Raw genomic sequence first — 27,731 nt, forward strand, 5'->3', positions numbered from 1 at the left:
GTGGCGGTGGTGAGCTGTGAGGAGGATGCTAAGAGGCTGCAGAGTGACTTGGACAGGTTAGGTGAGTGGGCAAATGCATGGCAGATGCAGTATAATGTGGATAAATGTGAGGTTATCCACTTTGGTGGCAAAAACATGAGGGCATAATATTATCTGAATGGCGGCAGATTAGGAAAAGGGGTGGTGCAATGAGACCTAGGTGTCATGATACATCAGTCATTGAAAGTTGGCATGCAGGATACAACAGGCGGTGAAGAAGGCAAATGGCATGTTGGCCTTCATAAGAACATAAGAACATAAGAACATAAGAATTAGGAACAGGAGTAGGCCATCTAGCCCCTCGAGCCTGCCCTGCCATTCAGTAAGATCATGGCTGATCTGGTCGTGGACTCAGCTCCACTTACCCGCCCTCTCCCCGCAACCCTTAATTCCCTTATTGGTTAAAAATCTATCTATCTTTGACTTGAAAACATTCAATGAGCTAGCCTCAACTGCTTCCTTGGGCAGAGAATTTCACAGATTCACAATCCTCTGGGAGAAGAAATTTTTTCTCAACTCGGTTTTAAATTGGCTCCTCCGTATTTTGAGGCTGTGCCCCCTAGTTCTAGTCTCCCCCACCAATGGAAACAACCTCTCTGCCTCTATCTTGCCTAACCCTTTCATGATTTTAAATGTTTCTATAAGATCACCCCTCATCCTTCCGAACTCCAAGGAGTAAAGACCCAGTCTACTCAATCTATCATCATAAGGTAACCCCCTCATTTCTGGAATCAGCCTAGTGAATCGTCTCTGTACCCCTTCCAAAGCTAGTATATCCTTCCTTAAGTAATGTGACCAAAACTGCACGCAGTACTCCAGGTGCGGCCTTACCAATACCTTATACAGTTGCAGCAAGACCTCCCTGCTTTTGTACTCCATCCCTTTCGCAATGAAGGCCAATATTCCATTTGCCTTCCTGATTACCTGCTGCACCTGCAAACTAACCTTTTGGGGTTCATGCACAAGGACCCCCAGGTCCCTTTGCACCACAGCATGTTGTAATTTCTCCCCATTTAAATAATATTCCCTTTTACAGTTTTTTTTCCCAAGGTGGATGACCTCACACTTTCCGACATTGTATTCCATCTGCCAAACCTTAGCCCATTCGCTTAACCTATCCAAATCTCCTTGCAGTCTCTCTGAGTCCTCTACACAACCCGCTTTCCCACTAATCTTACTGTCATCTGCAAATTTTGTTGCACTGCACTCTGTCCCCTCTTCTAGATCATCTATGTATATTGTAAACAGTTGTGGTCCCAGCACTGATCCCTGTGGCACACCACTAACCACTGATTTCCAACCGGAAAAGGACCCATTTATCCCGACTCTCTGCTTTCTGTTCGCCAGCCAATTTTCTATCCATGCTAATACATTTCCTCTGACTCCGCATACCTTTATCTTCTGTAGTAACCTTTTGTGTGGCACCTTATCGAATGCCTTTTGGAAATCTAAATACACCACATCCATCGGTACACCTCTATCCACCATGCTCGTTATATCCTCAAAGAATTCCAGTAAGTTAGTTAAACATGATTTCCCTTTCATGAATCCATGCTGCGTCTGCTTGATTGCACTATTCCTATCCAGATGTCCCGCTATTTCTTCCTTAATGATAGTTTCAAGCATTTTCCCCACTACAGATGTTAAACTAACCGGCCTATAGTTACCTGCCTTTTGCCTGCCCCCTTTTTTAAACAGAGGCGTTAGATTAGCTGCTCTCCAATCCGCTGGTACCTCCCCAGAGTCCAGAGAATTTTGGTAGATTATAACGAATGCATCTGCTATAACTTCAGCCATCTCTTTTAATACCCTGGGATGTATTTCATCAGGACCAGGGGACTTGTCTACCTTCAGTCCCATTAGCCTGTCCAGCATTACTCCCCTAGTGATAGTGATTGTCTCAAGGTCCTCCCTTCCCACATTCCTGTGACCAGCAAATTTTGGCATTGTTTTTGTGTCTTCCACTGTGAAGACGGAAGCAAAATAATTGTTTAAGGTCTCAGCCATTTCCACATTTCCCATTATTAAATCTCCCTTCTCATCTTCGAAGGGACCAACATTTACTTTAGTCACTCTCTTCCGTTTTATATATCGGTAAAAGCTTTTACTATCTGTTTTTATGTTTTGCGCCAGTTTACTTTCGTAATCTATCTTTCCTTTCTTTATTGCTTTCTTAGTCATTCTTTGCTGTCGTTTAAAATTTTCCCAATCTTCTAGTTTCCCACTAACCTTGGCCACCTTATACGCATTGGTTTTTAATTTGATACTCTCCTTTATTTCCTTGGTTATCCACGGCTGGTTATCACTTCTCTTGTCGCCCTTCTTTTTCACTGGAATATATTTTTTTTGCGCACTATAAAAGAGCTCCTTAAAAGTCCTCCACTGTTCCTCAATTGTGCCACCGTTTAGTCTGTGCTCCCAGTCTACTTTAGCCAACTCTGCTCTCATCCCACTGTCGTCCCCTTTGTTTAAGTATAGTACCCTCGTTTCTGATACAACTTCCTCATCCTCAATCTGTATTACAAATTCAACCATATTGTGATCACTCATTCCGAGAGGATCTTTTACGAGGAGATCGTTTATTTATTCATAGCTAGGGGATTTGAGTATAGGAGCAGGGAGGCCTTACTGCAGTTGTACAGGGTCTTGGTGAGGCCTCACCTGGAATATTGTGTTCAGTTTTGGTCTCCTAATCTGAGGAAGGACATTCTTGCTATTGAGGGAGTGCAGTGAAGGTTCACCAGACTGATTCCCGGGATGGCAGGACTGACATATGAGGAAAGACTCGTTCGGCTGGGCCTGTATTCACTGGAGTTTAGAAGAATGAGAGGGGATCTCATAGAAACATATAAAGTTCTGACGGGACTGGACAGGTTAGATGCAGGAAGAACGTTCCCGATGTTGGGGAAGTCCGGAACCAGGGATCACAGTCTAAGGATAAGGGGTAAGCCATTTAGGACCGAGATGAGGAGAAACTTCTTCATTGAGAGTTGTTAACCTGTGGAATTCTATACCGCAGAGAGTTGTTGATGCCAGTTCATTAGATATAATCAAAAGGGAGTTAGATATGGCCCTTACGGTTAAAGGGATCAAGGGGTATGGGGAGAAAGCAGGAAAGGGTTCATGAGGTGAATGATCAGACATGATCTTATTGAATGGTGGTGCAGGCTCGAATGGCCGAATGGCCTACTCCTGCACCTATTTTCTATGTTTCTATGTCATAACCTATGTTGCTATGTCATTTTAGTACATTCTTTGTGAGCGTACACTTCCTGCCCGCCATACTGGAGGCTTAGCACCTGCAAAACGGACGCGGCACGGCCGAACTTCTAAGACAGGATGTTTTAAAATGGTAGAGAAATGATAAAACCATTCGTGAAGAAGAGGGCTAATGGTTCAATTTGCTTATTTCCAGATCAGTTTTTAAAAATTTGTTCCTGGGATGTGGACATCACTGGTAAGGCCAGCATTTATTGCCCATCCCGAATTACCCTTGAGAAGGTGGTGGTGAGCTGCCTTATTGAACTGCTGCAATCTGTGTGGTGAAGGTACTCCCACGGTGTTGTTCGGGAGGGAGTTCCAGGATTTTGATCCAGCAATGATGAAGGGCGATATACTTTCAAGTCAGGATGATGTGTGACTTGGATGAGAATGTGGAGGTGATGGTGTTCCCACGTGCCTGCTGCCCTTGTCCTTCTAGGTGGCAAAGGTCACTGATTTGGGAGATGCTGTTGAAGAAGCCTTGGCGAGCTGCTGCAGTGCATCTTGTAGATGGTACTCACTGCAGCCACGATACATCGGTGATGGAGGGAGTGAATGTTTAAGGTGGTAGATGGGGTGCCAATCAAGCGGGCTGCTTCATCCTGGATGGTGTCGAGCTTCTTGAATGTTGTTGGAGCTGCACTCATCCAGGCAAGTGGAGAGTATTCCATCACACTCCTGACTTGTGCCTTGTAGATGGTGGAAAAGCTTTGGGGAGTCAGGCGGGTGAGACACTCACTGCAGAATACCTAGCCTCTGACTCGCTCTTGTTGCCACAGTATTTATGTTACTGGTCCAGTTAAGTTTCTGGTCAATGGTGACCCCAGGATGTTGTTGATAGGGGATTCGGCGATGGTAATTCCGTTGAATGTCAAGGGGAGGTGGCTAGAATCTCGCTTGTTGGAGATAGTCATTGCATGGCACTTGTTAGGTGCGAATATTAACTTGCCATTTATCAGCCCAAAACTGCTCCATTATCTGAGGCGATGTGAATGCACAGTGTTCAGTACCAATCATCAGAGTACTTCTCCACTTCTGACCTTATGATGGAGGGAAGGTCATTGATTAAGCAGCTGAAGATGGTTGGGCCTAGGACACTGTCCTGAGGCTGTGGTGATTAACAGCCAACCACCACAACCATTTTCCTTTGTGCAAGGAGAGGATGACTGGCTGCGAGTAGGTAGGCCTCCGGCATTAGGCCGCACAGAGGGAGGGATTGATTGCCGGCAACTGGGGGAGCAGAGGGGGGCAGGGAAGAAGATAGTGATCGTCGAGGAACAGGGGGAGGGAAGAAGATCGAGGGGTGGGGCAGCGGAGGGAAAATCGGGCCCAGCCACCGGAAGATCAGGGCAAGCCTCAGGCTGATCATGGGGGTCCGAGAAGCCAATCAGAGGTTTCATGGGAAGGTCTCCGATCGCGGGGGGAGGGGGGCTAGGTGTAGAGGCACTTGCAACCTGGATTCAGCAGTCCTCGCCTTACTGTAACTGCTGGGTTTTATAAAGTGTGTAAAACCCATCCACATGCAGTTGAAAACAAAATGTAGGTTAAAAAAGAGGCTTCCAGCCTCATTGTAATATTTAAATTGACCCGCCTCCTGGCAATAGCTGCCCGCCCTCATCCCACTTCTGTTAAAAGCGGACATGGCAGGTTGAAGTTGGGTTCAGGTCGGGATTCAGATTTTTAACAATTTAACTACCTACACGCTCCTAACCCACCCTTTATTTAGGTTAAAATTCTCCCCCCTCCACCCCCCTTGCATTTATATAGCGCCTTTCACGACCTCAGGATGACCCAAATGCATTGCAGTCAATGAAGTACCTCTTTGAAGTGTAGTCACTGTTGTAATGTAGGAAACACAGCAGCCAATTTGTGCACAGCAAGCTCCGACAAACAGCAATGTGATAATGACCAGATAATTTGCTTTAGTGATGTTGATTGTGGGATAAATACTGGCCAGGACACCAGGGATAACTCCCCTGCTCTTCTTTGAATAATGCCGTGGGATCAATTGCGTTTTCTGTAGTGGGAAGCAGTCTTCCATCGGGCTATGTAAAATAGGTTTAACAGTATAAACACCAGAAGTCACCACACAGATACACAGCTCCTAGAATCCAAATTAAAATAATAATAAAGCAGCTATAATCAAATGCTTATTTAGGCAATGATGTAGCTGGTACTAATGCATTACCATACAATGACTGGAGCACAGACTAAATCAATTCTTCAGGGGCAGCCATGACTAAAGTAAGCTGAACTGCAATTTACTAAACCTTCTTTGTATGCTGAACATGTGCCACATAAGACACATTAGAAATAGATTTTAATGCCTCCTATTGGAGGAGGTGTTCTTGAAGAAGGACTGTCTGGTGTTCGCTCAACAGGGTCAAGAGAAAAAATAGGATTTAATTGAGCAGGTAGTTCTCAAAAAAAAAACTCCTTTTTGCTGTGATCAGGAAATACTCCAGGGTACCCCATTTCAGCTCCCTGCAATCTGAGCCTACCCATTCTCGTTGTAGGCTGGAGAGAATTCTGGGTGGTTGTGCAGCTTCTGTCGCTTAATATTTGACTCAGTGGCCGGAGTTTTAATCTGGAGGCAGGTCGGGAGCGGGATGGCCAGAAAGCCATTTATAAACCTGAGAGAACGGGTTTCCTACAGGCCTTGCTGAGTTTAACGGCAGGGACTGATTAGCATTTCAAAGCTCAATGTCCCCCCCCCTCCGCAGCCAGCCAAATGGAGAGGCTGGCAGGCTGAGGGTGGGTAGGACTGTGGCACGAGGCTGCAAAGAGGAGTGAGGGAGGGTTTGGGTTGGGGCCGGCGGAGGAACATTGTGGGAGGGAAGGGATCAGGGCTGGAGGAGCATCAGCCAGGGGACGGGAGTGCAGTGGGGAGGGTCGGGGCCAGCCATCTAACTCCAACTCACCCATTTCTTTGAGGTTAAAAATTTCCACCTAACTGTTCAATTAAGTATTGTGTGAAACCTGCAGAAATGAGCCTAATTATGGGCTCAACTTTCCCCGAGCCCGTTTTCAGGCATATTTGCCCGAGTTGCGCCGCTTCATTACGTGAGTAGATGCGCCAGGAAAAAATCTTCGTACTTTCCCCAGTGTTTGGCCTCTAGTCTGCAGCCGCGCAGCGGGCCAGTCGCCTCAAAGGGTGAAGCCTGGGTTCTGCGTTGGAAAAAGGTGTCGGGCCTTCTGCGCATGCGCGGTGGTAAAAAGTGACATTCCTGACGTCTCTGAAATAGCCGTGTTGGAAATCGGTCATTAACCCCACACCAGAGGATTGGAAGGGCTTAAGTCCACAAGAGTACGATATTATTTCCGTTGCCTTGTCGCCGCTTTGTGGCCCCCGATGCCAGCCAATTTGCTCGCTCCCTTCCCATGCCCCCAGCCTCTCCGTTGTCTTGCCGCCGCTCTGTGGCCCCAGATGCCGGCCAGTTCACTCCCTCCCTCCCTCCCCTAGCCCAGGCCGAGTGGCCTCTCGGTGCATTCTCCCACCCCTAGCCCAGGCCAAGTGGCCTCCTCCCTCCCAGTCCCAACACCTAACTACACCCCTTTCTTTTCCCCCCCGCACCCCTCCCCCCATTCTCTTTCTCCCCCCCTCTCTTACCTGTCCGGGCATCTGCTGCACTTACCTGCGCCGATTTCCTTACCTGCACCGATTTCTTTAACTCTCCGCAAGGGTTTTCTCGAGTGGCCACATACACTGGCCTAAGTAGAAATGGAGTAACTATTAGCTGGCCAAAGTTGCCTAAATGGGCAGAATTGGTATAGGTGGCTGGAACGCCCCCTTTTGAGCAAAAAAAACTTACCTAAAAAAAAAGTCACTAAGTCAGTTACGCTGGTGCAAATTGATTGGGGAAACTGGGGATTTTTAAGTTCGGCCAGAAAAAGCAGCCTACTCCAAAAAATATGGTGCAAATACTGGGGAAAATTGAGCCCTTTGTGTATTGCCAAGCCTAATTCCAGCTGCATTTATTGCTGCTTTGGTTTCATCCAATTGTATCCTTCGCATCTCAGCTTGATATTTCCAATAAAAGGTGAGGCTAAGTTGTAAGTGATCAGGATAGAGGTCCTGAGTCGCACTCTTCAACATTCAAGAGGCATAACCCAGTCACCAGAGAAAAAACTTGACGGATGCATGGTCCCATAAAGGGGCATCTTCCTAAAGGGAAAGGGTATCCTCTCCTGCACCCAGAAAATAGTTGCCCCCTCAACTTCCCTTCCCCATCACCATGGTGATATGGTTCTGAAGGAGTAAAAATACCTTTGATGCTATGCAAACTGCTTCTACTGTCTGAATATTGCCATTACTTCCTTCTTTACACCGTGTAAGCTGAGTTGGTACAGTTAGAAGAGCAGGGTGTCTCCATCATCAATCTATTGACTATATTAATATTCCATCTGTCATCCAGCTCAGGAATGCTGACAATCAGACCTCCTTGAAGTCATTTGATGACCACCACAATAGAACTCCTGGTACATCTCTACTTTGGTCAGTAGCATACCTGTTGTGATGTCATCCTCAAAGTTTGTGGAGTTTTCGTACAAGGCATTAGTGAAGTTAAGCACTTTTTTAAAAACTATGTAAAATATTATATAAATTGCTTTTTATTGTGAACTTATCAAAATTGATTTTTTTTCTCATTACTGCTTCATCCAGGGCAAAGATTTCCTCTTTGTATTAGACAAAGCAAAATTGTAAACCCATTCTTTATGATTTTGCTTTACCTAGCACACATAAGAAATCTTCTTGATATTAGAAAACAATTTCAAAATAAAAAAAGAAACCGGGGAGTTTATGCTTTGAAATGCCCAGTATCTTTCACTTTCATTCTCTGACATATGCTGGAAAATTTTCCATTTCTTTTATTCCCAACTCCTTATTTTCTTAATTTATGCACGTACAAAATGGCTTGACTTGTACCAGGTGAATCAATAAAATAGTCGATGGACTGTAATTTCTATTTATCTCATATTTGTTACCATCTCCTACAGTTAAATGTCTGAGACAATATTCATTGTAACTAGTTTATAAAAATTCAATGAGCATTTTATCACTGCATCGCAGTTAACTGTAATGAATGCTAATAGTTGAATCACAGCACTTTTTGTATATAGCTCAATATGTATGCTAGATTTGTGTGTATGTATGTCAGATTTATGACTAAGTATTTGTGCAGCAGAAATGGTATTGGACTTTCTGTGTCAAACATAGCTTTTAAAGCATAGGTTTGGCATACCAAGATTGGCTCATTTTAGACAGGTCTGCTTTTTAATAGCTCATTGTGCAGTAATGCATAGAATCAAGCTTGATTAACCAATGGAGGAAAATTTGAATTTGTGATAATTACAGCAAAAAAAAGGTGTCTACCGAAGGGATTTGAAACATTGGAATGCACAGGTCCATAAGAGGACATTGCATTCAATCTGTCTGTTCTCAGGATCTAGGAATTATCATACCATGGTATCTGTCATACTCCTCTACCAAATGTTTCTTCAGGTCCTTGACCCAACTATCTCTTGAATTTGCTGATATAATCAGTCCCCAATACCTCCCTTGGCAGTCCATTCCATACATTCACCAGTAGTTAAATCTTCTATATTTGAGACTAGATCCTCTTGCTGTACAATTTGTGACTTTGTTGAGCATTTTAATGTTTGTCTTGTCTACCCTTAGAGATGGAAATTAGTCGAGTGCTATTATTAACGACTTGGTTAATGCACTCTCATAAAATTCCTACTTGCATTATTTTAAATGCACTAATGACTTTGTAAAAATAGTGACATAAGAATTTAACGAGTTCATTAAACAAGTCATTATAAATAGCACTTGGGTAATTTCAGCCCCAAGATAAGCATTCTACAGTGAGTGCTAAATGACCACTAATAGCACTGCAGATTGCAGGATTGTGGCAGTATTATACAATCATCATTTTATAGCATCTATCGTTTTTGTCATTGCATATCATTGTTACCACAGACTTCACCCCTTGTTGCTATTGAATGGCTCCTTCTTATATCTTCAATACAATATTACTGCCAATGTCATCACGCTCCAATATTATGGGAGAGAGGAAGCATGCAGAAATGCTCGTCCCGACGATGAGGTCGATAAGGCATGTTGTGCTCATGGTCTTGTAACTGGCCATTTCGTTGTGTTAAGCTATTGCCATAATACATCATTCCCTGTTAAGTAAACTGTATCGTAAAGGAAAAATCTCTCTTTTATGTTTGCTTTGGTTAACAGTGTTATTACTGTGTGTCCTGAAGGAAGAATTCTTTCTCCACACAGACCCTTGTACATATACAGCACTGTGCATATATTAGAATATTCTCAATATATGTTACAAACCCCACCATTCCCATACACAGTGTATGTAACTGGGTGATTAACAGTTTTAGTATCAATTATACACAAGTATATCTCCTAATATACATAAAATGCATATAGATGAAAGAATAACTTTATAGTCTGAGTCACAGACAGTTAATCCCACCCTCTATCACACACACACACACACACACACACACACACCCCAACAACTTGTATTTATATAGCATCTTTAACGTAGTACAAAGTCCCAAGGTGCTTCACAGTACAAAGTCCCAAGGCGCGTCACAGGAGTATTTTAATGCAAAGAAGAAATTATGGCAGATGACCAAAAGCTTGGTCAGAGGTAGGTGTTATGTATGTAAACTTGTATATACCTTGTACAGCCACCAGAGGGCTCATCCCCTGGAGTCCCAAGGGATCCCACAATCCCTTGGGAGCACAGGTACTTAAGGAGGCCTCACAGTATGGAGAGGCACTCTGCAGACCTGCAATAAAAGATTAAGGTCACACTTTATTTTGAGCTCACAGTATCCAGTCAGACTTTTATTCATAATAACAACTGGCGACGAGATACAGCTAATGAACCCAACGATGCAGAGAACAGTGGGCATCCTGGAGAAATTCTCGGAGGGAGATGATTGGGAAACCTTCGTGGAGCGACTCGACTAATACTTCATGGTCAACGAGCTGAAAGGAGAAGTGAACGCTACCAAATGAAGGGCAATTCTCCTCACCGTCTGCAGGGCACCAACGTATGGCTTCATGAAAAATCTGCTCACTCCAGCGAAACCCATAGAGAAAGCATACGATAATTTGTGCACATTGGTCCGGGAGCATCTGAACCTGAAGGAAAGCGTTCTGATGGCGAGGTACCGGTTCAACACCTACAAAAAAAAGATCTGAAGGCCAGGAAGTGGCGAGTTATGTCGCTGAGCTAGACACCTTGCAGGACATTGCGAATTTGAAGGACATTTGGAACACATGCTCAGAGACTTTTTCGTACTTGGCATTGGCCATGAAGTGATACGTCGCAAACTTTTGATTGTAGAGACCCCAACCTTGAGTAAGGCCATAACGATAGCCCAGGCGTTCATTGCCACCAGTGACAATACTATGCAAATCTCTCAGCACACAAGTGCTGCCACAAGTACGATGAACAAAGTGATGATGTTTTCAAATCACAACGTATAGGGCAGGCCCCACTTGCCTGCAGCTACTCATCTGCAGATGTCTCAGAGTCCACCATCAAGGGTGGTGAATGCAAGGTCATTAACACCTTGTTGGCACTGCGGGGGTGAACATCGTTTCCATTCATGCCGCTTCAAAGGGTACATTTGCAAGGGCTGTGGAACAATGGGACACCTCCAACGTATGTGCAGGCGAACTGCAAACCCTGTTAATTCTGCAAACCACCATGTTGCAGAGGAGGACAGATCCATGGCGGATCATGACGAACCAGAGCCTCAGACCGAGGAGGCAGAGGTATATGGGGTGCACACATTTACCACAAAGTGTCCCCCGATAATGCTGAAGGTTGAATTAAATGGTCTCCTGGTGTCAATGGAGTTGGACACGGGCACGAGCCAGTCCATTATGAGCAAAATGACTTTCAAAAAATTGTGCTGCAGCAAGGCCTCAAGGCCAGTCTTGACCCGCATTCGCACAAAACTGAGAACTTGCACAAAGGAACTGATTCCGGTAATCGGCAGTGCTACTGTAAAGGTCTCCTACGATGGAGCGGTGCACAAGCTACCACTCTGGATGGTACTGGGCGATGGTCCCACGCTGCTCGGTAGGAGCTGGCTGGGAAAGATACGCTGGAACTGGGAGCGCTCTCGTCCGCTGACGACACTTCGTGCGCCCAGGTCTTAAACAAGTTCCCTTCGCTGTTCGAACCAGGCATCGGGAAGTTCCAAGGAGCAAAATTGCAGATCCACCTAATTCCGGGGGCGCGACCCATCCATCACAAGGTGAGAGCAGTACCGTACATGACGAGAGAAAGGGTAGAGATCGAGCTGGACCGGCTGCAACGAGAGGGTATCATTTCGCCGATCGAATTCAACGAGTGGGCCAGTCTCATTGTTCCGGTCCTCAAGGAAGATGGCACCGTCAGAATCTGTGGTAATTACAAAGTAACTATCAATCGTTTCTCCCTGCAGGATCAATACCCACTACCAAAGGCCGACCACCTTTTCGCTACGTTGGCGGGAGGAAAGACGTTCATGAAGCTGGACTTGACCTCGGCCTATATGACGGAGGAGCTGGATGAATCATCGAAGGGCCTCACCTACATCAACACACACAAAAGTTTCTTCATTTATAACAGATGCGCGTTTGGAATTCGGTCAACCGCGGTGATATTCCAGAGAAACATGGAAAGCTTACTGAAGTCAGTCCTGCGCACGGTGGTCTTCCAGGACGACATCTTGGTTACAGGTCGGGACACAGTCGAGCATCTGCAGAACCTGGAGGGGGTTCTTAGTCAACTCCATCACGTAGGGCTCAGGTTGAAATGCTCGAAGTGCGTTTTCCTGGTGCCTGAAGTGGAGTTCCTGGGGAGAAGAATCGTGGTGGATGGCATCAGGCACATCGATTCGAAGACCGAGGCAACCGAGAATGACCGAGGCCACAGAACGTGACGGAGCTATGGTCATTTCTAAGACTCCTGAACTAATTTGGTAACTTCTTACCGGGTCTCAGCACACTGTTAGAACCACTGCACGTCTTACTGCGTAAAGGAGATGAATGGGTATGGGGCAAAAGCCAAGAAAGTGCCTTTGTAAAAACTAGAAAATTGTTATGCTCAAACAAATTGCTTGTGTTGCATTTGGTACTAGCATGTGATGCGTCGTCATATGGTGTTGGGTGTGTAATGCAACAAACTAATGAATATGGGAAATTGCAACTGGTTGCTTATGCATCCAGAAGTCTGTCTAAGGCTGAGAGCGCCTACAGCATGATTGAAAAAGAAGCGTTAGCGTGTGTCTATGGGGTAAGAAAATGCATCAATATCTGTTTGGGCTAAAATTTGAATTGGAAACTGACCATAAGCCACTAATATCCCTGTTTTCCGAGAGTAAGGGGATAAATACGAATGCATCGGCCCGCATCGAGAGATGGGCACTCACGTTGTCCGCATACAACTACGCCATCCGCCACAGGCCAGGCACAGAAAACTGCGCCAATGCTCTCAGTAGGCTGCCATTGCCCACCACGAGGTTTAAAATGGTGCAGCCGCAGATTTAGTCATGGTTATGGAAGCATTTGAGAGTGAGCAATCACACATCACAGCCCGACAGATTAGAACCTAGATGAGTCAGGAACCCTTACTGGCCCTCGCAAAAAATTGTGTGCTTCACGGGAGATGGTCCAGTGTCCCAGTGGAAATGCAGGAAGAGATAAAGCCGTACCAGTGGCGCAAAGATGAAATATCTGTACAGGCAGACTGCCTTCTGTGGGGCAATCAGGTAGTGATCCCCAAGAAGGGCAGCGACACTTTCATCAGTGACCTCCATAGTACCCACCCATGCATCGTAATGATGAATGCGATAGCCAGATACCACGTGTGGTGGCCCAGTATCGATGCGGACTTAGAGTCCTGCGTGCACAGATGTAACACATGATCACAGTTAAGCAATGAACCCAGAGAGGTGCCACTAAGTTTATGGTTGTGGCCCTCCAAACCGTGGTCCAGGATCCAAGTCGACGATTCAGGCCCGTTTGAGCTAAATTGTTCCTCGTGGTTCTAGATGCTTACTCCAAATGGATTGAATGTGAGATAATGTCGGCAAGCACATCCGCTGCCACCACTGAAAGCCTGCGGACCATGTTTGCCATGCACGGACTACCTGATGTCCTTTTGAGCGACAACGGGCCATGTTTTACCAGTGCTGAGTTCAAAGAGTTCATGACCCGGAACGGGATCAAACATGTTACATCTGCCCCGTTCAAATCAGCGTCCAATGGTCAGGCAGAGAGAGCAGTGCAAACTATCAAGCAGGGCTTGAAGAGGGTAACTGAAGGCTCACTGCAGACTCGCCTATCCCGAGTCCTGCTTAGCTACTGCACGAGACCCCACTCGCTCACTGGGATTCCACCTGCTGAACTGCTCATGAAAAGGGCACTTAAGACAAGGCTCTTATTAGTCCACCCTGATCTACATGAACAGATAGCGAGCAGGCGGCTTCAAAAAAGTACATAACATGATAGCACAAATGTGTCACGCGAAATTGAAATCAATGATCCTGTTTTTGTATTGAATTATGGACAAGGTCCCAAGCGGCTTCCCGGCAGTATTGTGGCCAAAGAGGGGAGTAGGGTGTTTCGGGTCAAACTTTCAAATGGACTCATTCACCGGAAACACTTAGACTAAATCAAATTCAGATTCACGGACTATCCTGAGCAACCAACTTTGGACCCTACCTTTTTTGACCCCCCAACACACACCAGTGGCAACCGACACCACGGTTGGTGACGAAGCAAAATCCATCACCCGCAGAAGCCCAGCAGAACTCATCACACCAGGCAGCCCAGCAAGGCCAGCTGCACAGCAGCCCAGCGAGGGCCCAACAAATGATTCACCAAAACCAGCATTTGCACCGAGACAATCAACCAGGGAAAGGCCCCAGATCGACTCATCTTGTAAATAGTTACACTGTTGACTTTGGGTGGTCGGGGGGCAGTGGAGGGGTGGGGGGTGCGGGAAGTGTTGTTGTGTATGTAAACTTGTATATACCTTGTACAGCCACTAGAGGGCTTATCCCCTGGAGTCCCAAGGGATCCCACAATTCCTTGGGAGCACAGGTACTTAAGGAGGCACTCTGGAGACCTGCAATAAAAGACTAAGGTCACACTTTACTTTGAGCTCACAGTATCCAGTCAGACTCTTTATTCATATATAACAGTAGGTTTTAAGGAGGAAAAAGAGAGGTAGAGAGGTGGAGAGGTTTAGGGAGGGAGTTCCAGAGATTGGTGCCTAGCCAGCTGAAGGAATGGCCACCAAACAGTTAATCCCACCCCCAACACACACACACACATACACACACACACACACAGTAACCCCCACCCTCACTGGACACACAGACTCATGCGCGTGGGCAGACTCGTGCGCACAAACACACAGACTCAGAGACACACACAGACAGACTTGCACACACAGACAGACTCGCACACATAGACAAACATACTGAAAGGACTCGAGAGAATGTTTCATTGGTATGAAGAAAACACATTGTAAAATGATGCTAAGCTGTTACTGAAAGGCTGTGTCATGGGAGAATGCCAACTTGCCAGCTGTACGACTTGCACAAAGTGCCAAATTGGTGCTCACTGTGTTGTGGAAGAATGCAAAGCTGGTACTCAAAAAAACACATTACAGCAGAACACCAAAGTGGGATAGAGAGGAGCCATTTTAGGATAATCCTAAATTATTATTGAGAGGACTAACTGTAGGAACATGCCAATTTGGTATTTTGGTATTGAGTGTGCTCAATAATGGACAAGAGTAAGCTGATACTGGACGAACTAGCCATGGAGCGCGCAGAGTTGCCATTGAGTGGATTCTGTATGGAGAAATGCCAAATTGTAACTGAGAGTACTCTTTATGGAATTCAGTTTCATTTTCTTGGAAAGTTTATTTGTGATCATGGACCTCACTTGGGGAATTCATTAAGTTATGGGAGAGTTTAGCACAGTGTAAATTTAAAATTTTCTTTTAGTAGCAGTGGGCTCACTGGGCTAAATTGCTGAGACATGAACAATGTTCCAAAGGCAGGCAGACATCCTTGTGTCAGGCATGGCAATATTTATGCATACACACATATCCGTACATGTTCCATTCATTGACAGCGCTCCGACTTGGTCAAGGTTGCACACATTAGTTATTTACATAACCAATAACCCCCATACAAGTAGAATGGCCACCTTTCCATAGGTGGCCCGTTCTATTATTTTTGACTGCAAGAAATAATTTTTTCCTCTCTTTTCCCCCTTCCTTCAAAACTAAATACACTGTATTCCTTGCCTGCTTTACGGGGAATGACACTAAACAAGCCAGAGCAAATCCACTAAGCACCAGTCAGACTACTGGTGCTTTGTCAACATTACAAAGGATAATTAAAGTGTTCTTGCTTTTCCCTTTTTTCTAAATTTTGTCTCTGCCAATTTCTCTCCTCTCCACTTCCTTTCCAGAAGGCATCAACTCTTTGCTGGGGTACAGTTCCAAGAGCATGAGGCATCTCAATTAAGTATTCATTATGAGCCAATTTAAAACCCCAGAGGATTGTGAATCTGTGGAATTCTCTCCCCAAGGAAGCAGTTGAGGCTAGCTCATTGAATATATTCAAATCACAGATAGATAGATTTTTAACCAATAAGGGAATTAAGGGTTATGGGGAGCGGGCGGGTAAGTGGAGCTGAGTCCACGGCCAGATCAGCCATGATCTTGTTGGGTGGCGGAGCAGGCTCAAGGGGCTAGATGGCCTACTTCTGTTCCTAATTCTTAAGTTCTTATGTTCTTATTAATGTTGGGGAAGTCCAGAACCAGGGGTCACAGTCTAAGGATAAGGGGTAAGCCATTTAGGACCAAGATGAGGAGAAACTTCTTCACCCAGAGAGTGGTGAACCTGTGGAATTCTCTACCACAGAAAGTTGTTGAGGCCAATTCACTAAATATATTCAAAAAGGAGTTAGATGTAGTCCTTACTACTAGGGGGATCAGGGGGTATGGCGAGAAAGCAGGAATGGGGTACTGAAGTTGCATGTTCAGCCATGAACTCATTGAATGGCGGTGCAGGCTCGAAGGGCCAAATGGCCTACTCCTGCACCTATTTTCTATGTTTCTATAATATGTGAACATTGAAAGCAACTGCTGGCAGTCTATTTAGCTACAGAGGGTATTAAAGCTGAGGCCAATACCAATGTCCACACCACCTCCAACAGGAGTCACTGAATAATGCTTCGAAGTGGAAACTCTATGCAATTTTCACCTTCCCTAACCCAGAGAAATGAAGGCCAATTAAAACACCCTTATGACTGCCCCTCTCACAATCAGTGATTTAGCACAGAACCAAGTTTAAAGCTAATATCTTCTGATCAAGTATGGCTACTCACAGATTAAGCTTCCTGAGCATTCAGGGGCTCTACATTTTTGGGACTCTACTTTTAAACATGACTTTCCTCAGAGACCGGTGGACTATGTTGCCAATTGCAAATGACTGAACCGCTGTACCTGCCGCAGCCTTTCACCATTTACCAATACTGGACAATCTGTTCCACTCTCCCAACAGAAGGCGACTACATTGAGGGGGATGCAAAATATCTCTTTCGATGAGCTCAAGATCTCAGGGAGAATGTGAAAATGTTAAAATCTCAACAAAGCCCAAATAAGACCAAACAAAAAATGAGTTGATGCACCAGGCACAATAAAAAGGCTGTGTTGCTTGTGGCTGCCTCGTACACCTGATCCCCCTGAGCAGAGCAGCATGTGAGGTTCATGCCTGGAATAGCTGCCTGTCTCATTTCACAGAAATATTTTAATGGAAAGGCAACATACTCGAACAGACAGACTTTAGATGTGAATAATCAATCATGTAACACTAGAATCGTTTTGCTGTTTTATTTTTTATAACCCCTCAATGCATGTTATCACTCAGTCACACAGCTTTCTCCGAGACATTAAATCCCTCTGCGCCACAACTTTTACCAGACATCGAATTATTTATTTTGCCTCAACAAAGAGTAAAAGTATAAAGTAATGCCCTGTCACGAGAGATTTTAGTTTAAAAACAGAGAATTTATTTGTAAATGAAACAGTTCCATGTGTGTGTTGGGAAAGAATGCAATAGATTAGAAAGAGAGGTGGAAATTATTCCGAGGTTATAAATGGACTTCAGCAGCTATTAAGGTTCTGCATGATCAGAATGGTTGAATCGGAATCGCAAATTCAGTATCAAAGAATTAAAAGATAATGAACACAAGTGTGTACTGCATTGTGGAACTGAGCAGAATCCAGAGCACTGACAGCATAGATGGATGGGTTGAATCCACCACCAATTTCTCATCAAATATTTACAAATATGTCCAATCATTTGACAAAATATTTCAAGAGACCAAATGCTGTACATTTCAAAATATAGTTCCAAACTGCGCCCATTTAATTGGGCTTTGTTTAGATCAGGACTGCTATCCTCTCTGTCATTGTGTTATTGCAAGGCATGCAATTTCAGGATTTTTTTCACCATTTTTGGAAAGGATTTGGAAAAAAAAGTTACTTTTAAGCAACATGTTTTAAAATCAAAGTAAATTTGCAAACATTTAAAAAGCAAGGCCCTGGGCTGTAAGCTATTACTAAATGTGTATTAAAGCCAGATATTTGCACTGTTACCCAGGTCTATTAGAAGAGCTGTTATCTCCGCACAGCAACTACCAACAAAACTGTGAGGATCTTCACTGAGGTAGCTTGGATAGTAAAATGTGATGGAGGAACAGATAGAAGACTTCTTGCAGAATTCAAGTAATGCAATCACTGATATGGGGTAGTATGGCATGTTCGTTATTTTGTATCATTATGCAAAGGTAAGTTGTGCCGATTGAGCTAAGTAAATCTGATCATAATTCATGCTCTGTATATTCACTTCACTGTGAAAATAATGCAGTTTAACAATTTGTATCAAGCCTTGATTGACATAGTGATAACTTGGTCCGCCTTTAGAGAGATTGAAGTCATCATCAATCATAGGCAGTCCCTTGGAATCGAGGAAGACTTGCTTCCAATCCTGAAGTGAGTTCTTTGGTGGCTGAACAGTCCAATACAAGAGCCACAGACTCTGTAACAGGTGGGACAGACAGTCGAGAGATTGAAGTGGCATTCGTGCGAAAGGCACAAGTATCCAATTCAGATCACAAAGGGATGCTATCGTTACACCACTGTTATTGTACAGGTAGATTACAACAGTGACTACACTCCGAAAGTACTTCATTGGCTGTAAAGCGCTTGGAGACTTCCGGTGGTCATGAAAGGCGGTATAGAAATCCACGACTTACTTTCTTTTTAAATATCGGGCAATGTGACTCAATTTCTATAAAACTAAGATGCTCAGACCACTAAGGAGTGACTGACCCCACTGACCCAAGCTGCTATCTGCAGGGATCCACAATGGTAACAGCAGATATCATCATTGACAAGCCACTTTTACTTAGTTTTCACCAGTTAAAAGACACCAGACATTCTGTAAAACGAGATAGAAGTGGCAGGTAATGGAAGTGCCTCCTGTATTAGTTTTGTAAGCAAAACTGAGCAAGGGTGCTGTTTTGTTTTTAGAAACAAATGATCTTAAAAGTGGCTAACGTCTTCAATTTAAATGTTAAACTAACTAAAAGAGTGTTTCTAAATGAATAATTCATTGTTGTGTCTTTGTTTTATCTCCTGTATTTATTCCCGCGAATAGACTCTTCACTTTCCAATTGAGAGGGTAGCCAGCCAACTAACTTGCTTTCTGCCCACTGTCGATGCCACCCTTGAGCTAACATAGCCTCCAATTTCCTTTCTCTTCTTCCCTGTGGGGATGAGCCTCCATTCAGCAAACTCATTAACAGCCTGGCTGAGATCAGAGAAATCAAAAGATACAAGCCAGCATCGCAGTACTCCGTGGCAAATCACATTAGTAAACTAATGAGCTGTAGCACCATACACCCTCAGTTCCTATTTTAATTTTGCACGACAAAAAGATAAAAGAATGCTCCATGTAAGACATGTTATCAAAGTATGCCAGAGAAATCAATACACAATCAAAGCCACTGTTAATTGTTCTGAAGAGTCTCTGGTCAAGGCATTTAATAAATAACACTCTCTAAAGTTGTCAAAGTCAATAAACTTACTGAAGCCGGCAGTAGGTGTCCAAATGCGGGCTGAAGCTAGGTTGGTATTGGTTTAAGATCAGTATATTTGCAGATGTTGCCTGCATTCAGACTATTGATAGCTTCAGGCAAACTGAGCTGTGAATTGTAGCTCCACAAGATGCACCCGAGGCCAATTTAAAGAGGAGAATTACTTGCTCTCAGGGGCCCGAGTATTAGACTAATACTAGTTTTGTGTGATTACATTTATAAAGGACACAGAGCATGAACATGTTCCTACACAATGGCAAAGGTGCCTTCTTCTCTGCACCTTTATTTTAAGTACCGGTTGAAATGTGAAGGGCAATTATATTAATGCAAACAACTGTTTACTGACATTTTGCATCAGAGGTCAACACATTCTGGACTGAAGAGTATAGAACGATATAAAGTGATAAGACAAACAAATCGGCAGCACAATCATGGGTTTCTTTCTAGAATTGTTTTACTCCGTTTCCCACCCGGCAGCTGGCCAGATTGAGAGGCTGGGAATGCTGGCTGGGAATGTCTGTGACACAAGGCAGCAGCTGGGGACTGCTGGGTACTGTTGACAACAATTGAGAAGATCGGAGCTCATGGGGGATGCGGGCGGAGGCAGTGAGGAAGGAGGGAGCGATTGGATAGCGAGGAGGGAGATCGCGATGGTGTGGTGTGGGGTAGCGGAGAACCTTTGTACCCAATGTTGCTGGATGCAGGTGACAGAAGATACTTCATTTGCATGACGTTACAATACACCTGATGCTCGGCTGCAGAATGCTAAGAGGTTAATTGCAACCTTGTTTACATGCTTGCTTTGCTCTGAAGAGAGCTAGTCAAGGATAAAGTAATTCGAGACCAGGATAAATAGATTTGTGCCGATCTGTTGTGTGGCTCAGGCTATGCACCATTTCATCTGCAGTGTGAATTGACAATCATGATGCCTGTGAGAACTGATGTGAAGTGGCAGTTTCTCACAGAAGCTGATAGTCGATAAAAGAAACTGTGGGAGGAGTTGCTAGCTCGAGTTCTCAGGCAGAGATATATATTTTGGGAGCTTGCTATTGCCCTTCAGTTCTTCTAGGCCCATTCAGATAGAGATGTCCACCTGGTGACTCCATGGCCACAGATTAATTTTCACGTTGTGTTACAGGTTACCTGGTCCAGGTTGTTGTGTTGCAAAGTGCCTTTTGTTATTTTTGTAGACCCAATGGGGGGAATTTTAACCAAAATAAACAGGTGGGTTGGGATTGGGTAGCAAGTTAATGTTGAAAGTCTGAATCCCGACCAGAACCCACCTCCAACCCGCCCACTCCCAGTTTTAATCCGTCTTTCGGATGAGACGTTAAACCGAGGCCCCATCTGCTCTCTCGGGTGGACGTAAAATATTCCATGGCACTATTTCTAAGAAGAGCAGGGGAGTTATTCCAGGTATCCTGGCCAATATTTATCCCTCAATCAATGATGGCAAAAACAGATTATCTGGTCATTATCACATTGTTGCTTATGGGAGCTTGCTGTGCGCAAATTGGCTGCCGCATTTCCCACATTACAACTGTGCCTACACTTCAGAAGTACTTCCTTGGCTGTAAAGCGCTTTGAGATGTCCAGTGGTTGTGAAAGGCGCTATATAAATGCAAGTCTTTCTTCTTTCTTTCTTAATGGAGTCAGGATGGGGAGGCGGAGGGCAGCCAACCCACTCCCAGGAGGCGGGGCTCCCACTTAAAAGATTATAATTAGGCTGCCGTGCCTCAGATTTAACCTCCATTTTAAATTTAACTGTAGCTGGTCAGGTTTTGCATGAAACACGACAGCTAAAGTAAGGTGTGGACTGTTGGATCCAGGAGGCAAGTGCCCTTACACCTCATGAGGCCTCCCCCACCCCATACGCCTCCGGCCACCCATGCCATGAGCTCCTCCGGCCCCCCCAATCATGCTGTTTCCTGGCCCCCCCCCATGCTGCTCCTAGCCCCCCCCCAAGCATCAGCCACCCCTGGCCCCTCCCCCTGCGCCTCTGGCCTTCCAAAGATCAGCCTCCGGCTCCCATGCGATCTTCCGGCCCTCCAATGATCATCCCTCCCAGCTCCCCTCTCCCCCTGCTCCTCCGGCCCACCGATAGTTCCCGATGCCCGCCACCCCCCGCTCCTCCGGCCGTCCGATCGCTCCTGCCCCCCGCCCCTCCAGCCACCCCCTGGCCCCCACACAACCCCTTCGTCCCTCCTCCTGCAAGCCTACCTGCCTGCAGCCAGCCAGCCTCTCAATCTGGTGGGCTGTCGGTGGGAAACAGAGCTTTCCCATTCAAACCCGTTCTCCTGGGTTTGTCAACCGCTTCCAAGCCCCCCGCTACGCCTCCTGCCCCAACTACATTCCTAATCTTGCTCCCGATTAAAATTCAGGCCAAGATGTAAGTTAAACTTAATTTATAACCTAAGTCACACAATCAGAAAAATGCTTATTTGTCAACTATCTGAGGACCAGACGAACAGGAGAGGGATCGTGTCAATTGAGTAAGGTCATTACAGTAATAAAGCTTTCTGTTTGCTACAACAGTAGTTGGTGTGTTTAGAATGTCATACTCTGGTTCCTAGAAAGTGAGTCTTTGGTAATTAGCATGAGAGAAATATCTGGTGAAGCCCACAAAGGTCATCTCAGAGAAACTGTGAAAAGATATTTGCAAGAGAAAAGTTCAGTAAAACAGCTCTATAATGGGTAGGAATAGGGTGGAATATGAATGAGGGAAAAACTGAAAACCAGAGATCCAGTTAAGGTATGAAGCTGATAAAGTCAATGTTCGGAGCAGAGAGCTGCAAAGTGTCCAAAAGTTGATGAGATGCTGTTCCTGAAGTCGACATTGAACTTGATTTGACTTATGTTGGAAAAAAAGATTAGAAAAGACAGAATGAGAATGAGCAGGTGAGTTCAAATAGTAACCCACAGAGAGATCAGAGCCGTGCTTATAGACAGATGGAAATGTTCAGGTAATATAGTCAGCCATTCTGCAGCTCGTCTCCTTTAGTATATACGGGAATGGTAGCATAGTAGTTATGTTACTCAACTTGTTATATATGCAGACTATAGATATACTCTCTGTGTAGTCACTGTATGGTTGCATAAGATGGAGACTTGTTACCTGATGTACTATCAATAAGGTTTACACTGAGTATATATTATGCTGGCACCACTAGAGGGTGCAACTGGTGGAGATTGGGGTTTCCTGCCCCTGTGGCAGAGGCTGTCCACCAGAGGGCACTGCAGTGGGAGACCTGAGGGTCAACTGCATAGGTGTGCAGGGCCCAGTGTAAAAGGCTGCCCACCATGCTTGTGCCTCACTCTGGAGTTACGAGTAAAGGACCAAGGTCACAACAGTTTGAGTACAACACATTGCCTCATGGAGTCATTCATAAGTGCATTACAGACATAACAACTGGCAATGAGAATATAGACTTTCACATGATTATAGTTACCTTTGGCACATTAAAAGACTTTGCAGAGGGTGATGATTGGGATGCCTTCACGGAAAGGCTTGAGCAATATTTCGTGGCAAACGACCTGGCAGGGGAGACAGACACATTGGCGGAGAGCACAAGGCTGTACTGCTGACCAGTTGTGGGCCCGAGGTCTACTGACTCTTCAGGGACTTGCTGGCACCCACAAAGGCCAAGGATAAGACATACGATGAGTTGACTGAACTAATTCGTGACCAACTAAAACCAAAACAGCATCCTCACGGCCAGGCACAGATTCTACACTCACCACAGACCTGAGGGCCAGGAGATTGCAAAATATGCTGCCGACCTCAGGAGACTTGCGAAACTGTGATTTCGGCACGCACCTCAACGAAGCATTGCGAGACATCTTCGTTATAGGAATTGGCCACGAGGGCCTCCGTCACAAGCTATTATCTGCCGACACCACAGTCAACCTGCAGAAGGCCATCAGCATCAGTCAGGCCTTCATGACCTCGACCTGCAGCACCAAGCAAATTATTCATCCTGTGGACTCAAACCGGGCAAGCACTGTACACAGAATGATGCCTTTCACAGGCAAGACTGTAGAACGTGGCTCTGCCCAGGACAGAGAGCACAGACCTCAGGGTTCCAGAACTCGGAGTCCGCTGAGGGGTGCTAATCGAGTAGCACCATGCTGGCGTTGCGGAGGAAACCATAGGGCTCACCAGTGTCAGTTTGCTGTGTACGTATGCAAAGCCTGTAACACAAAGGGCCACCTCCAGCGTATGTGTAAAAGAAAGATGACTCACCGTCTAGCAGAGGAGTCGGTAGATGACTTTGAATCCAACAGGGAGTATGATGATTTGGCCAGAGAAGCAGCTCAGCCCCAAGAAGAAGTGTATAGAGTGGATACCTGCACCAGCGATTGTCCTCCAGTGAAGATGGAAGTCAAAATAAACGGCGTTCCAGTCTTCATGAAAGTGGACACAGGAGCAAGCCAGTCAGTGATGTGCCAGGATGCCTTTGAGAGGCTGTGAAATGAAAAACGACCCGAGCCGGTACCAGTACAGGAAAAGTTGCGCACCTACACCAAGGAGCTGATCCCAGTCCTTGGTAGTGCGGATGTAAGTGTAATCCATAATGGCGTGGTGCATAAGTTACCTCTGTAGATTGTTGCAGGTGATGGTCCAACGCTACTTGGAAGAAGGTGGATGGGGAAGATCCAATGGAAATGTGAAGACCTCTTCACTCCAGCAATCGATGCTCAGAGGCAGAGCAAAACCTTACCTTCGCTTGGGCTAGGCACCAGAGAACAGACCAGCACAGCACCTGAGGCACAGACCGTCCATCACGACTGCGTGGCAATGATCTGACCGGAATGACCTATAAGTACCTTCCCGGCTCCAGTGACAGGACTCCTGGGAAGGAAGATCGAATTCACAGGCACCCTTCCAGCTTTTGTGGCAGAATCGTGGGAGAGAAGGATCAAGGCAGTCGAACTCGAGGACAGAGGCAAGATGGTGTCCCTGCTGCAGTGAGGTGCAGCGTGGCTGAAAGAAAAGATGGCCGCAGCCATATCACGAGGTGCAACGCTGAGGGACCAATACGTGGTGTCTAACAAAGGATTTGATTGGGGTAAAACCAGCAGGATTCTCTTAAAGGAGACCTGCAACTAACTGAACTTAAAGAGACATTGTATGCATGACAATCAATGTAACGAACCGATTAAGATTGTGAACAAAATGTTGTTGCGAGATGTCGGGAATAGAGTGTCCCCAAAAGTAGCAAGTGAGCGAATTCGGGAGGGTAAAGGTGCATACCTGTACTGCAACCTCAGTACTTACCATGACTGAACCATGAATGCAATCTACCCAATCCTGGCGCACGACCGCAAAATGTAACGAACGTAAGTCACTGAACCAAGGTGTCACGATACAAATTGTAACTTCCTTTCTTTGTAATTGCACTATGTCTGATCCTGTATGTTAATGTAACAGGCCTGCTGCATGATCTCACTGTTGAGGGGGTGGGAAATGGATGTATGTAGCCATGGACACACATATGGATCACACCCAGAACCCACTGGAGCCTCCACTGCATCATCAAACCATCCAAACTGGTAACCACTACCCAACGTTGAGGCAAAAGGACTTGGGGGTTAACAGGGAGAGAGCCAAGCCAAAGTACAGCCAAGGTGCAAGGGCTATTGGCATTTAAGTCTGAGGAGAGCTAAGCCAGAGCACATAGTGTAAAGGTAATTGGCACAAAGGACTTGGGGAAGCGTGATGTTATATATGCAGACTATAGATATATTCTCTGTGTAGTCACTGTATAGTTGCATAAGATGGAGACTTGTTTACCTGATATACTTGAATAAGGTTTACACTGTGTATATACTATGCTGGCACCACTAGAGGGTTCAACTAGATGGAGACAGGGGTTTCCTGCCCCTGTGGCAGAGGCTGCTCACCGGAGGGCACTGCGGTGGGAGACCTGAGAGTCACCTGCATAGGTGTGCAGGGCCCAGTATAAAAGACTGCCCCCCAATGCGAGGAGAATTCGGAACAAGGTGGACGAATTAACTGTGCAGATAGCAGTTAACGGGTATGATGTAATTGGCATCATGGAGACATGGCTCCAGGGTGACCAAAGGCTGGGAACTCAACATCCAGGGGTATTCAACATTTAGGAAGGATAGACAGAAAGGAAAAGGAGATGGGGTGGCAATTGCTGGTTAAAGAGGAAATTAATGCAATAGTAAGAAAGGACATTCGCTTGGATGATGTGGAATCGGTATGGGTGGAGCTGCGGAATATCAAGGGGCAGAAAACACTAGTGGGAGTTGTGTACAGATCACCAAACCACCAAGGTTGGGGACAGCATCAAACAAGAAATAAGGGATGCATGCAATAAAGGTACAGCAGTTATCATGGGTGACTTTAATCTACATATTGATTGGGCTATCCAAACTGGTAGCAATGCGGTGGAGGAGGATTTCCTGGAGAGTATTCGGGATGGTTTTCTAGACCAATATGTCGAGGAACCAACCAGGGAGCTGGCCATCCTAGACTGCGTATTGTGTAATGAGAAGGGACTAATTAGCAATCTTGTTGTGCGAGACCCCTTGGGGAAGAGTGACCATAACATGGTAGAATTCTTTATTAGGATGGAGAGTGACACAGTTAATTCAGAAACTAGGGTCCTGAACTTAAGGAAAGGTAACTTCGATGGTTTGAGGCGTGAATTGGCTAGAGTAGACTGGCGAATGATACTTAAAGCGTTGACAGTGGATAGGCAATGGCAAACATTTAAAGATCTCATGGATAAACTTCAGCAATTGTACATCCCTGTCTGGAGTAAAAATAAAATGGGGAAGGTGGCTCAACCGTGGCCAACAAGGGAAATTAAGGATAGTGTTAAATCCAAGGAAGACGCATATAAATTGGCCAGAAAAAGCAGCAAACCTGAGGACTGGGAGAAATTTAGAATTCAGCAGAGAAGGACAAAGGGTTTCATGAAGAGGGGGAAAATAGAGTACAAGAAGAAGCTTGCCGGGAACATAAAAACTGACTGCAAAAGCTTCTATAGATAAGTGAAGAGAAAAAGATTAGTGAAGACAAACATAGGTCCCTTGCAGTCGGATTCAGGTGAATTTATATTGGAGAACAAAGAAATGGCAGACGAACTGAACAAATACTTTGGTTCTGTCTTCACGAAGGAAGACACAAATAACCTTCCGAAAGTACTAGGGGACCTAGTGAGAAGGAGGAACCGAAGGATATCCTTATTAGGCGGGAAATTGTATTCAGGAAATTGATGAGATTGAAGGCTGATAAAAACCTGGGGCCTGATAGTCTGCATCCCAGAGTACTTAAGGAAGTGGCCCTCGAAATAGTGGATGCATTGGTGATCATTTTCCAACAGTCTATCGACTGGGGATCAGTTCCTATGGACTGGAGGGTAGCTAATGTGACACCACTTTTTTAAAAAGGAGGGAGAGAGAAAGCGGGTAATTATAGACTGGTTAGCCTGACATCAATGGTGGGGAAAATGTTGGTATCAATTATTAAGGATGAAATAGCAGCGCATTTGGAAAGCAGTGACAGGATCTGTCCAAGTCAGCATGGATTTATGAAGGGAAAATCATGCTTGCCAAATCTTCTGGAATTTTTTGAGGATGTAACTAGTAGAGTGGACAAGGGAGAACCAGTGGATGTGGTGTATTTGGACTTTCAAAAGGCTTTTGACAAGGTACTACACAAGAGATTGGTGTACAAAATCAAAGCACATGGTATTGGTGGTAATATACTGACGTGGATAGAGAATTGGTTGGTAGACAGGAAGCAGAGAGTCTGGATAAACGGGTCCTTTTCAGAATGGCAGGCAGTGACTAGTGGGGTGCCGCAGGGCTCAGTGCTGGGACCCCAGCTATTTACAATATACATCAATGATTTGGATGAAGGAACTGAGTGTAATATCTCCAAGTTTGCAGATGACACTAAAGTGGGTGGCGGTGTGAGCTGTGAGGGGGACGCTAAGAGGCTGCAGGGTGACTTGGACAGGTTAGGTGAGTGGGCAAATGCATGGCAGATGCAGTATAATGTGAGGTTATCCACTTTGGGGGCAAAAACATGAAAACCGAATATTATCTGAATGGCGGCAGATTAGAAAAAGGGGGGGTGCAACGAGACCTGGGTGTTATGGTTCATCAGTCATTGAAAGTTGGCATACAGGTACAGCAGGCGGTAAAGAAGGCAAATGGTATGTTGGTCTTC

General features: G+C 45.3%; 1 long non-coding RNA gene across 1 annotated transcript in view; it reads left to right on the forward strand.

Annotated features, from left to right (window-relative positions):
* LOC139268055 (uncharacterized) overlaps positions 1–27,731 on the forward strand; it is a 40,562-nt gene that overhangs the window by 9,076 nt on the left and 3,755 nt on the right. The window contains exon 2 of the long non-coding RNA XR_011593965.1: positions 7,716–7,795. This is a non-coding gene — a long non-coding RNA (uncharacterized lncRNA). The remainder of the gene's footprint in view (positions 1–7,715; positions 7,796–27,731) is intronic.

Source organism: Pristiophorus japonicus, chromosome 8 (genome assembly GCF_044704955.1).
Source record: "Pristiophorus japonicus isolate sPriJap1 chromosome 8, sPriJap1.hap1, whole genome shotgun sequence".
NCBI classification, from domain to species: Eukaryota; Metazoa; Chordata; class Chondrichthyes; family Pristiophoridae; genus Pristiophorus; species Pristiophorus japonicus.